This window comes from Furipterus horrens, unplaced genomic scaffold, assembly GCF_987537825.1.
Source record: "Furipterus horrens unplaced genomic scaffold, mFurHor1.1.pri manual_scaffold_9, whole genome shotgun sequence".
NCBI classification, from domain to species: domain Eukaryota; kingdom Metazoa; phylum Chordata; class Mammalia; order Chiroptera; family Furipteridae; genus Furipterus; species Furipterus horrens.
This window is the reverse complement of record NW_028327179.1, coordinates 30,119,471-30,131,682: the sequence shown is the minus strand read 5'-3', so window position 1 is coordinate 30,131,682 and position 12,212 is coordinate 30,119,471. Positions and strand designations below refer to the sequence as shown.

At 42.9% G+C, this 12,212-nt stretch overlaps 1 protein-coding gene across 5 annotated transcripts in view; it reads left to right on the top strand.

Moving 5' to 3' along the window:
* The first annotated feature begins 1,233 nt into the window (after positions 1-1,233).
* DYNC1I1 (dynein cytoplasmic 1 intermediate chain 1) overlaps positions 1,234-12,212 on the top strand; it is a 289,366-nt gene continuing 278,387 nt past the window's right edge. Inside the window, exon 1 of one of the 5 annotated variants that reach the window (XM_090287212.1) lies at positions 1,234-1,322. The gene's annotated coding sequence lies outside the window, so the exon portion shown is untranslated. Of the gene's footprint in view, positions 1,323-1,910; positions 2,010-2,089; positions 2,189-2,843; positions 2,915-12,212 lie in introns of those variants that run through there. The other 4 variants (XM_090287216.1, XM_090287214.1, XM_090287215.1 and 1 more) reach the window with 4 other exon arrangements.

Here is a 12,212-nt window from a genome sequence, read left to right as displayed (position 1 = left end):
GACTTTATTTATTTATTTTTAGAGAGAGGGGAAGGAAGGGAGAAAGAAAGGGAGAGAAACATCTATTGATTGCCTCTGGCACGCCCCCAACTGGGGACCTGGCCCACAACCCAGGCATGTGCCCTGACAGGGAATAGAACTGGCAACCTTTAGGTTTGCAGTCTGGTGCTCAATCCACTGAGCCATACCAGCCAGGGCAAGAACAACAATATAAACAAACAAACAAACAAATAAACAAACAAACAAACAAAACCTTTGGAGGGGGCAGAAGTTGTACTAGTCTAAAAATAATCTTTTTCTTTTTTTTTGTTAATAGCTCTCCTGTCCCACCCTTCTACGAACTAGGTGTACCCTTCTAGTTGCTAAATGGGATGCTGCTGGATTCGTGAATTATTTAAGAAGGCTAATTAGAGCTTCAAATTTACTCAATTGACCTTTGTTTTTAACGGTGCACTAGGGTATATGCACAACCAGGAAATCGCTTAATGACGAATTTCTCAGAACTATCCCTGTTAAGCAGGATATGACCGTGTTAGGTATCCAACTCATGACAGAGGCAAATATTTGTTCCATAGAATTTTTCTTCTGGAATATCTTGAGTTCGTTCTATCTAAAGATATTTCACTTGTCTCTTTTTTTTAGTCATAGTTACGGTTGCAATAATTTGCCAGGGAGGCAAAATTAAAACAAGGATGGCCATTTTATAGGTACGAATGATATTGTATTTACAATTATATACATATAAATGACTGCAGTACTTGCCAATTAACTAAATTCACACATATTTATTGAGTACCATTATGCATCTAACATCATTCTTATAGCTAATGGGGATGCAGCAATGATATGATACAGTCCTTGTCCTCAACTAACTTTCATTCTAATGTGTGCAATGACCCCACATGTCGACTGAAAAATAATATCGAGTAGGGTATTTCATCACCAAAAAGGATTTTTTCAGGAAAAAGAAAGGGTTGCAACTCAGTGCATGCAGACATATCATGTTCCATGCACACTCTGGCCTAAGTGCCAAGACAGGAGGGTATTTATATAAAGGGAAATATGAGAGACGGGGAAGTTAGAACCATAGAGCTTTATTATAAACAGAGTTCTTCCTGTGGAGCTCTCTCCATTACTTGGAGTTCGAAAACTTCCATAAGCCCTAGCTCCTCCCACAGACTTTCCCGACTGATTACGTCCCCTTAAAGTCCCAGTTAGTCTCTATCACTGATATTCAAGAAACATGATGAAAAGCTTACCTATAAAATGGTGCTAACAGAATCTCAAACTCCATTTCTGGGCCTTAAAACTTAGCTGTTAAGGTAAGCTTTGGGGAAGTCCAAGTATGGTTACCCAGGTTTTTAAAAGCTAGGAGTACAAGAAGCAATGCAGTAGAGGCAAGCTATGTTGTTGTTTTTTCCTTCTGGGAAAAAATAAGGGTAAATCAGACCTGTAAGTGTTTGTGGGTAGCAGATGGATCTGAGTTTTCTATTTCTAGTTAAATGACCTTAAAGTAGTTGTCTGGGAGTGAAGTTGTTAAGTGTTGGCACGTTGGAAGCAGGATCTCCCAAAACAAAACACTGAAGCTTTTCTGTCCGCAGTAACTCAGGTGAGTCCAGCCGACTGCACAGGACTAGAGGGATTGACCTCCTCAGGTCCCCTGCTTGCCTCCAGCCTCGCGGCCGCGGCCGCCCGCTCCTGCAGAGACCCGGTGGGGGGAGAAGGGGAGCAGAGTGCGCTCCTGAGGGGTGGGGGGCATGGAGGGCGTGGGCCCGGGGCGGGGCGAGCCCCGCAGACTGGGTGCTCCGGGGAGCTGTCAGTGTCACGCTCAGCGAGAGAGAGGATGTGCTGGCTCCCAGAGGAGCTTGAGCCCAGCGGCGGGCGCAGCGTGAGACAGCACATCCTGCGCGCGCCGCACCCGCCACCCGCGGGAGCCGCTCGAGCGCCGCCGCCGCCCGGGAGCCGCCACCGCGCTCGGGGAGACTAGTGCCACCACGGAGCGTGTCCAGGTAAACAGGAGGAGGGCGTCGCGCCCTCCCGCAGCCACCACCTCGGCTCCCCTCCTTAACCTTTGCCGTCCCGGCGTCGTCTGAGCTGGGACCCAGGCAGTAGTGCGGCCCCGGCAGCGCAGCCGGACTCTTGCCTCGGCCCCCGCCCCTGGCTCCTGCGTGCTCCGCGGCTCCCTAAGGTAAGGCGGCCAGAGCCCCCCAGCGGCAGCCCCTGCCGCCGCTCCCCAAGCAAAGCCGAGAGGTGAGTGCAGGAGGGGAGGGGTCACGGTGTCTTCACCTTGTCGCCCACCTTGTGGGCTGGGAGGGGCGACTGAGCGTGCTCCGCCTCGGTCTCCAGTTAGGAAGCGGAAGGCCAGGGGCAGTGAAATCCACACTGCCCCCCCCCCCCCCCAGCCCCCGAGCCACCGGCTGACGGCCCCTGGGGGAGGGAGAGCACCAGAACGGGGGGTGGGGGGGAAGATGCTGTTTGATTACATTTTCAGCTGTCTGCAAAGCTCTTAGATGCTGTTGCTATCCGCCGAGTCAGAGGGAGCGAGTGCACTTCCAGCAGGGCATTAATTAACACTTACGCAGGAAGATGCCAGTTTCTTTCACTGCTGCAAAAAAGTGTGGTGGTGGTGGTGGGGTGTTTTCATAAACACCTTCCCGGCCGCGTGGCTCTCCTTCCCCCACTCCCACTCCCGAATCGCTCTGGCCTTGTAAATCTGTGCGTCGTCATCGTAAGGGCAGTGATCCTGGCAGCGCTGATGGGAACTGAGTGTGCTGGAGTCTCATGACTGGTACCTCGGCTAATAAGGTTAAGCAGAAACCTAGGATCAAGACAGGAAATTACTTAGGAAATCAGAGTCTCGACCGAAATGCAGAAGGTGGAACACAGTCGTTATCCTGGCCGCTACTACATCTAGGTAAGGGGCAGGAAAAAGTAGCCAGCCATTTTCTTCCCTGGAATGCCTTTCAAGTGGGCATTCTAGACTTCCTGTAGTTCAGGGTTGTGAAAAATTGCTTCCACATATTCCAGATTAGCAGAAAATGTAGCTAATAGTGAAGCATGGTAACTGTGGAAGGCATCATAAGCTAATGTTAGCATAGATATGGGTGACTGTCTAGGTACATAGTTTCATTGTGGAAATTATAGAGAAAGAAGTGGATCAGTGTTAGTAAATTCTAAATGGAGCATTCAGTGCAAGTTGCAGCCTAAGGATATCAGTGGGAATGTGATTAATACTTTCTCTGATTATTTAAAATGCCAATATTTTTCTGAAAGTTTTGGTGTGAAAATAAGAGCCCAGACTCTGCTCTTCTGACCACATTTCTCAATAAAATTAAATCAGACACTCCTACCACTAAGTTATCCAGTGTTCTCTTCATCAGCACCAACTCTCTAATATTTCTTAAGGCCTGAAGATCCAGTGTTCCAAGGGCCATTTCTCTTAAAAATCTTTTAGCACCATCTTTGGGATGTTTGTACAATGGTTGGGGGAGCCAATGCAGGCTTTTCCCAGGCTGTCCAGCACTTGGCCCAGTTTTGGAGTCAGAACATCTTTTTTTTCTTCATGATCTCTGGCTTCAGGGCTGGACTGTAGCCTGCTTGCTCACCCCTTAGAGTCTGGGTGCTGCAGCCTCTGCTGCAGGGTGCTCTGGGGGCAAGGGATGGCTCTGCCCCTCCCCACACCCAGCTTGTCCTCTCCTACTGAAAACTTGATCCGAAGCTCTTTTGGTGTTAAAGGTCTACATCATTATGTACAGTCCCACTAAGGGTACCTGCTGAGAAAAGAAACTCAACTCACAGGACAATGGGGCAGAGATCTTACAGTGGTGGTTCCTGATCTCTAGTTTCTGACGAGCTTCTGAGATGGTAAGAGGAAGTCACCTGCATTTCTGTCAGCATGTTTTATGTCTAAGAGGGGGCTCTGTGAACTCACCCCCCCCCACTTTCTACTTCCTCACTTTCCTGAGTTTGCATTTAATAAGCTTATCCCTTGACTCCAGTTCTGAGTTGAGTAATTCTTGGTGATCTGTCCTGGGGATCTCTGTTCTTACTCAGTACAGCCCTATAAACCAGGCTGTGAAATACATGCCAAGTCTTGAAACCCAGCCATGTCTCTAAGCACAGGCTCTGTGCACAGGCTTCGTCCACAGTTAGTTACCCAAAAGGGCCATTTATTTTCTCTTGTCATCCTGTTTCTTTCCGTCACTTAATCTAACATCACTTTAAAAGGTCGCAGTATATTTCCTCACCACTTTTTTCTGCCAACATTTCGCTCCACCAAATACAACAAAGGTTGGTAATATATTGAGTGCTTTACCAGTACTCAGTACATATAGTAATTGTATTACCTCACATTTACTAAATGTATTGCATTACCAATACATTTACTGAAATGCATTGAGCACTTGACCAGGCATTACATTTTAAACTACTTTCCCTTGTATTAACTTATTTAATCTTCACTGAAGTCTCAGGTTTTATATTATTTGTAATACTATTTGACATGTGAGGAAACTAAGACACAAAGATGCCAAGTAACTTTCTGAAAGTTGTTCAGCTAATAAGTTGTAGAGCTAGGATTTGAACCCAGGTGGTTTGACTCTACTCTTCCATACTATAGAACAATTATATAGGTTAATTTTCTCATATTGAATATCAGGTTCTCTTATGTTATCTTACTTTATTCTTTATATTAATCCTATGAAGTAGATACTATTATCCATATCTTACAGATAATAAAACTGAGTTAAGTGACGTACTCAAGGTTCTAGTTAATACATAGCAGAGGTAGGATTCACATCAGATCTGACTCTAAAACCAGAACTCACCCAATTTTAGCTAGTGTTCTCTGTGAGAAACAGAAATGCCAAGCTTGTCTGTTTCTTTCAGGTTTGCTGTAAAATTTCTCTGTGAGCCATTATTATTTCCTCGAGGCCTAAAGTGTAGCCATACTATTTTTTTTTCAGCTGATTGGTAGCTGAGGGTGATATGGCAGACCCAAAGTAGGACCATAATTCTTTTGAAATCAAATGTTGCTTTGGTTCTATCTCCTAATAAAACTAGCTAATTCCCCATAATACTTTGTGGTTCTCAAATGACAGGTAAATAGTTATTCCCTTGATCACAGGATGCCTTTGACTAGAAATCTTTGTGGCTTCTACGTCCTCTAGAATATGTAAGAATATACGTTCTTTTGGGAATTTTGCTGAGACGGTGAACTTCTAGGGTTGACCTCTTTGAGAATTAACCGAAGTTAATTTGACTCTCTCTCTCTCTTTTTAATTTGTAAAAATCCTTTGCCTAGGTCCATGTAAAAATTCTTCTTCTTGACTGGGAATTTTCCATTGCTATCCTGGCTTCATTCCCTCTGCTGCCTCTCTACAGAAAGCCTGGCTGCAGAACATGAGACTGAAGCTTGCCTTGTAATAGACATGGCTGCCCAGGCGTCAGCCCTGAGGAACCCCCATCTTCTTAAGGCATTTCCTGGGTCTCTGTTTAGGGGAAGCTTCTTAAACAGGAGTCATAGTCATTATGAAGGGCAGGCACATGATACTTTTCAGGTGGTTATTGAACCCAATAAAAGCGATGCAAAATTTTATGGATGTGTGCATAAATGAAATTTTCTAGGAAAAATATAGGGCATTTGTGACTAAAAAAAAAAGATTAAGAACCACTGGTTTAAGTATACTGATTAGGAAAAGGTGAGGGAACAGAGGCCTCTCTGCTGAAATGTGTTGAAAACAAGGCATATCTGTTCAGCCAGAGCCAGCCAACAAAAAATGTTTTTGGCATTGCACTGCCCAGGTGTAGGTATAACACACGTACTAAAGCACGCTGCAACCAAGTGAGGTCTGCAGGAGTGGCAAAAAGCCCTAGCACTGCTTGCCATTTCTTTGGCACTAACCCTGTTCATAGTCTTGATTTATCAAATCATCCCCAAACCCCCGTAAGGCCAATATTTTTATCTTCACTTGATACAAAGAATCTGGTGCTTGAAAACGTTAAGCTACTCAGTCAAGGCCATATGAGGCCAGTTTAGTGGAAGAGCTGGATTTCAAATTCCGAAGTCTGTTTATTTTCTTCCCATCCTATCTCATTGTTTCTCTGCATGGGATGCCAAAAAGTACTGTTTAGCGTAACTTTTTATTGTGGCAGGACAGAGAGTCCCTTAAGAAGAAGCTCACATGCTGATAGGAAAAGTCAAAATGTGTTATCAGAGGGGAACAAGAATAGTAGACATCTCTCCGGGTGTCACAGGATAAGCAAGCCCTACGTTCCTTGAGGTGTGCTGAAGCCCCACGCATTTGATTCTCAAGTGTCACTAGGTACCTTGCTGAGAGCCAAGTGCATAGCAGCCCAGAAGGTTGATTTTGAAAGGGTGGCTTCAAGTCAATACTTTATTCATTGCAAAGATGAATTTACTTCAAAACTGAATTCAAAGCTGCTCAATCCTCTGGGCTTACCTGACAGAGTGTCTGCATTGCAATCCGAAACATTAACTTGGTAGGGAATCCTGGAAGGACCTTTGCTTAACAGATGCCTTACATGCCTTTTAGTTTTAGGCTGATATCAACCCTGAGATCCTCACAAGCAGCTGCTCTTGCTTCTAAAATATTACTTAATCCCTAACATTTTAAGGATTCACCCACATTCTTGCTATAATTTTATAGAATGACCCACTGTTTTATTTGGGGATACAGACCAGCTAATGCCATTAGTGTGGCAAACACACAGAGCAGAAATTGATGTTAGAGTCAAGAGCATTCTTTATATAATAATAAAAATGGGTCTCAGGCACTGAAAGGATGATTGTCCTTGATCAACAGATCTGCCTGGAAACAGATACCAGTGTGCTTCATTATACTTCAACCGGGCATCTCTCCTATATTTCTAAAGCATTTTAAAAATTTATTCATTCGTTTGTTTGTTTATTATTTCTATTCCCCTTCCCCTCTGGCAACCATTAAGTTTTTCGTTCTGTGGTATTGTTTCTGTTGTGTCTTGTTTATTCTTTTCTGTTTGTTTGACTTTTATTAGATTCCACACATAAGGGCAATCATATGGTATTTGTCTTTCTCTGTGACTTATTACACTTAGTGTAATATCCTCTAGGTCCATCTATGTTGTTGCAAAGGGTAAGATTTCATTCTTTCTTATTGCTGAGTGACTTTCCATCATATACACATGTACATACCACATCTTTTTTATCCATTCATCTATTGATGGACATCTAGGTTGCTTCCATAACTTTCTTGGCTATTACTAGTAATGCTGCAATAAATCAGGTGCATATATCTTGTTGAAACAGTGTTTTTGTTTTCTTTGGATAAATGCCAGGAGTGGAATCATATGACAGCTCTATTTTTTAATTTTTTGAGGCATCTCCAAACTGTTTTCCACAGTGGCTACACATATATGCATTCCCTTTGACAGTGCACAGGGTTTCTCTTTTCTCCACATCCTCACCAGCACTTATTATTTGTTGATTTATTGATAATAGCCATTCTGACGGCTATGAGTTGGTATCTCATTGTGGTTTTAATTTGCATCTCTCTGATGATTAGTGATGTTGAGCATCTTTTCAAATGTCTGTTGGCCATCTGTATATCCTTTTTTGAGAAGTGTCTATTTGGGTTCTCTGCCCATTTTTTAACTGGATTGTTTGCTTTTTTAGTATTAGTTGTATTAAGTTCCTTATGTATTTTGGATATTGATAGCTTATCAAATGTCTTATTGGCAAATACCTTCTCCTACTCAGTAGGTTGTCTTTTCACTTTGTTGATGGTTTCTTTCACTGTGCGAAACCTTTTTAATTTGAGGTAGTTCCATTTGTTTCCTTTCTTTTTCTCTCTTTCTTTTATTTTTCTCTTACCCAAGGAGACAGAGCCAAAAAAATATTGCTAAGAGCACTATCTAAGAGTTTCTTGGATATGTTTTCTTCCAGGAGTTTTATGGTTTCAGGTCTTACATTTTAGTTTTTAATCCACTTTTAGTTTATTTTTGTTTATGGAGGAAGAAAATGGTCTAGTTTCTTTTTCTCCCCCCCCCTCCCCCCATTTATCTGTCTAGTTTTCCTGGTGCCATTTATTGAAGAGACTATCTTACTCCAGTAAAGGTGTTGGTTTATTTCTGGGCTCTATTCTATTCCATTGATCTATGTATCCATTTTTATGACAGTACAATATTGTTTTGATTATTGTACTATAACCTCTAAAGAATTTTTTAAAAATGATGCTGTCCCCTAACCCCACATGTTTTAGGTTAGCATCTAACAGTTTCCATTGTACATGTGAAGAATCACAATGAAAGTGATTTCCAGAATACTGTAAATTTTGACATTTAAAAATGAAGGGCTCCTTCCCTTTCTATACTTTAGGCTCCCCGAGAGATCTTTGTATTTTCTAGCAGAGGGTCTTACATGGAGTAAATGCTCAACAAGCTTTGTTCACTTAACATATTAGCCAGAATAGATTCCACTTAATTTTCCTTTTATTATAAGATTTAATTCTTTCCCCTTGGATCATTTTAATATGCTTAGTAAAAGCATTCACATCCTGAAATGTAGACCCCACTGCGTGTCTGGGCCTAGTCTGAGTGTAGGCTTGGTAATGCCTAGAATTCTGGAAGCCTTGCCTTCCTGAATCAGGATAACCTCGAGCATTTCTGCTGGGGGTGGAGGATCTTGAGGAGGACAACCTTTCATTCTTGAAGTGACAGCCAGGATGGTTTGAGTCTTGTGTTTTCCTTTATGACCCCCCTGGGGCGAATTCTCTTGATCTGACTTTGATCTGACACTCTCCTCTGAGCAGTACTGTACTTTGGTTCCTTTTTGGTGAGAAGGGAAGTTTTGATTCATTTGTCAGATTTCTATTTTATACTAATGTCTAGAGTGAAACCAAGAGCAATGTGTATATTTTAAATAGTGCTAATGGTTAAGTCATCGGCAGCCGTCCGTCTCGAGAGACGATGGTGTAGCTTCTTAAGAGTCTATCTGCACCGCCGAGAATGGCTGTGCAGTCCGACTCGGGAGTGACATGGTATCTGTCGCCTCCCGTGTTGAATCAACATCTTGCGATGACGCTGAAGCTACAGAGCCTGGGCAGGGTGATATGGAGGGTCTGCTGTTGCCCATGCAGCAGACCCCCCCTCTCTTCGCAGCTGAAGGGTCCAAGGGAAAGACGGAGTCAATACAGCTTGGCTTCAGGTGCGCCGCAGGAGTTGCCGGTGTTGACTACAACGTCAAACCGCCTTAGGGACTCCGGCTCCGGATTTTCTGTCGGGGTTTACTCCCTTAGCCTTTCCCCTGAAGAGGTATGCCGCAAGGCAGCGGAGGTTTTTTGGAGTCAGAGTTTTCCTTCTCTGAATGGTTAAGTAATGACACAATATTATATATTCTTTGCCTGCAGCAGTTTCCCTTTGAGAATGCAATGTTCTACTCTAACCCGAAATAGTACTCACTTCTTTGTTTGCCAAGCCGAAGACTTTAGTAATTGAAATGCAACGAAATCCCCTCCTTTTGAAAGTAGTTAGACCCCGTCCTGCACATATGGAAGCCTTTAACCATTTATGCAGTCGTTAGTGCGAGCCCGGTTTTTAGGGAATGACATGAGATTCTGTCTCAGAATCTGCTCGTGGAATTTCAGTAGTTGGTGGGTTTGGGTGGGTGAAAAGGTAAGCAGGCCCTGTGGGGACGCTTGTGTTTTGACAGTGTCCCCTTTTAAAATGATGGGGTGTCTCCTGTTTCACCATCCGCCCCATTAGGATAAAAATAGCAAGGGGTTGTGGGAATTGGTGTGTATTTTGTGGAAGAAAGAATAACAAAAACTGTCTCTGCCTGTTTCCTGGAAAAGTGTGACTTTGTTCACTTTCAGAAGGTATAGGTTACCACTGATGTGGAAAGAGGATCTTCGCCCTTTGAATGCTTTCAGACTCAGAGGAAAGTGAGAATCTATTTACATAAGTTAAAATGCCAAACTAAATCTACCAATGCAAATATGGACCACCCAGGGACATTGTAAAGGCCATCTTTGGGGTTTAGAATACAGATTTTTTTGCTTCCTCTTTTAAGCTTTTTTAATATTTTCAAACGCTGCCGAAAAGCAATTGACATAATAACAAAATGAAATCCCGTATCTTTTGCCATTGATTCTATGGTGACCGGGGGTGGGGAGGGGAGAGGGGAATTGTACTTGTTTGTCTGGAGAGCACCTTGTTTTTTAAAATACAGAAACGCGAATTCCTAAAATCTGAAGGCCCACACATTGTAGATTTTAAAGTAGATAGAAAAGTCGGGTTACCAGACAGCTGGAGGGGAGGAGAGCTGGGACTGTCTTCAAATGTTCCCTTTCTCTAGTATATTCTGCCCAGACAAAGCCATTTCCCTCAGTCAGTTGGGCAGAACTGCTTTTGGGGATGAGCCAGGGTGTTGGAAATGCCACCCTGAACATTGTCAACACCCCCCCTGCCTTCCAAAAACGCCGGGAAGGTAGATCCTAAGCTCTCTGAGGGAAAAATCAAATTGGAAGTTGCTTTAACCAGGGCTTATATTCTGGTGACTGTTTGGTTAACAATGAATGACACTTAGTGCTTTCTTAGTCCTTTACCTGTTAAAGAAGAAGCTATTCCTGACACTTGTGAAAGAAATGATAAGGAGGGTTTTATTCAGGGGACTATTGTCCTATGTCTGACCACTGCCATGGAGTTTGTAGTAGGGGAAAGAGATTGGGCTCAACTCTGAATACAAGGATCAGTGGGAATTTATAACCAAGGAGCAGGGTGGCAGTCAGTGGATGGAAAATTACTAAGAGGAAACATCAGGGTTAAGGAGAGGGATTCAGGCAAAACCGACTTAAAAGTATTCTTGATAAAGGCAGGCCAGTGCGATCAGATATCATCCCTTAGGAGATAATGGGGGATGAAGAACTCAATCAGATATTGATTAGATATCAAGGATCAGGTATTGAGGGTGGAGGATTCTGGCTAAACTGATTCAGCAGGACTCTTGCTAAAACTGGATTCTTAATGCCCTGGCTGGTGTGGCTCAGTGGATTGAGCTTTGGATGTGAACGAAAATGTCACTGGTTCAATTCCCAGTCAGGGCACATGCCTGGGTTGTGGGCCAGGTCCCAGGCTGGAGGAGTTCAAGAGGCAACCAAGAGATGTATATCTCATACATCAATGTTTCTCAACCTTTCTTTCTCATTCCCTTCCCCTCTCTCGAAAGATAAATGAATAAAATCTTTTAAAAATTAAAATAAAATTGGACTCTTGTCAAGGAGACCCCCCTTCTCAGAGGGCATTCCACTGCTCGGGTAGGGATGGTGAAGGAGGGAGACTTGCAGCTGCCAACACTAAACTGAGGAAGGTGAATGGAGTGGGTTTGGGCCATTGGAGTGTATTGATCAGGGTAGGCTGCATCAGGATGCAATACCAAACTCCCAAACCTCAGTAGAATAACATAAAAGAGGATTTTTCTCATTTAGGTTACATATCCAGTGTGGTCAATAAGGGTATCTGTCCCTATATTCAGTGAGAGTCTTGATTTTCATATATGTTGTCTCAACCCCTCACAATTCACTGGCCAAAGCAAATCAAATGACCCTGCCTGACTTCAAAGGAGTTGTTAAGTATAGTCATAGAGGAGAACAGGAATTTGTGATTAACCCCAAGGACTGTGGAAGGGAGAGACTTTTCTGATCTCTGCCTATTCCTGCTGCTAAGTACTGTTTCTGAAAGACATCCCTAGGAAGGTTGCTGAGATACAGTCACATGTGTAATGGTTTCAATACCCAACTTCAGTAGCACCTGAAAGGATGCTCATTTAGAATATAAAATGCATTTGAATGATGTTAGCATCATGAGCAATAATAGGGTCTTGGAACAGTGAGCTTACAAATCTAGATTTTACTTCTAATGAACAAAAGAAATATACAAGGGTTGGCAAAGTAGGTTTGCAGTTGTGAGTACATGAAACAGTTTGTTCTTGTATTACTATTTATTTATTAATTAATATATTATTTGTGTTATATGTCTTCTTATTGTTATTATTATGTTGTATCCTTATGATTTATCTTTTAGGTAATGATGGCCGGTAATTTAACCAATGACTGACAAAAGTGGGTACTTAAACCTACTTTGGCCCACCTCTGTATGTAGGCGTGAAAATCAGTTTCCTTCAGTAGTTTTTTTGGTCCCAGTCAAGAGCATTGATTTAG